Source organism: Vombatus ursinus, unplaced genomic scaffold, assembly GCF_900497805.2.
Source record: "Vombatus ursinus unplaced genomic scaffold, bare-nosed wombat genome assembly UNPS02014812.1, whole genome shotgun sequence".
Classification (NCBI taxonomy): Eukaryota; Metazoa; Chordata; class Mammalia; order Diprotodontia; family Vombatidae; genus Vombatus; species Vombatus ursinus.
Genome location: NW_020954590.1, coordinates 21,680,939 through 21,682,016, shown reverse-complemented (window position 1 = coordinate 21,682,016; position 1,078 = coordinate 21,680,939).

The window sequence follows — 1,078 nt, the reverse complement described above, 5'->3', positions numbered from 1 at the left end:
GAAGAAGAAGAAGAAGAAGAAGAAGAAGAAGAAGAAGAAGAAGAAGAGAATGACCCAGTGATTGGATGGAGTTTGTTGTTTGGGGAACCTTTGAAAGAAAGTTTTAAAACCAAGTCTATGCCTTTAGTGACAATTTTCAAAAACATTTCGTTTTGGGGAACTGGATTGAGGAATTGTCACTTCTTTCTTTCTAAAGAAATTTATAATGCTGTTTTTACATCACTTGCATGTGGATTTGAATCGTACTACCTACAACTACCACAACCAACTCAAAGAGGAGGAATCAGCACTGTTTCCTACCCACGTGTATCGTTCTTTTACTCCCCAAAGAATCGAGAGTCCTTATTCCCTGGACAGTGTGTTCCTCTGTTCCTCTCCTGTGGTCCGAACCCGAGTTTGCCAGTGGGTCCCTTGTGTCACAAGCTTTAGCTTTCTCTAAGGCAGTTGGTTGCTTTTGTTCTCCTCTTTCCTCTCTAGTCCCCTGGGCGCTCTCCTGAGATAACCAATTCAGGATGAAAAGAGCAAGACAAAAGAGAAGCCCGAGACCCACTCTTCCAACATGGGAAAACCCATGAAAATCTTCACCTTTCAAATTTTCCAAGGACTGCACCCTCCGTAGACTTCTAATTTCCTACGGATTAACTACCTTAAAAATGTAAAAAATAAAGGCAAGCAGCAAAGTATAGAAGAAGCTACCTCCACACTGTTCGTGGAATACATGGCAGAATAAGCCCTTACCTCTCCAGCGTGAAGTCCACAGTTAGGAGCTAGGCTGAACTACTGTGAGATTGCTTGCCTGCCTGCCTGCCTCCCCCAACTACAGCCGAGCTTTCCGATTCCTTAATGACCCAGACTGAAGGCACACAAATGACTGTGATCAAGGCTGCCTTCTTCTTTCAGTGAAAGCCCAGGCAGGGGCTTTTTGCTGTGCTCTCCCGGGGAAAAGGGGAACGCTCTCAGTCGCCTCTTGGCAGCCTTGGAAGAAGTTGGTTAGGAAGAAAAGCGCTCGGAAGTTCAAAGTCAGGAGTCGGGGCGGAGCGGGGACTGCTTGGCTCGGCTGCCAGGATGGGAGCCCCTG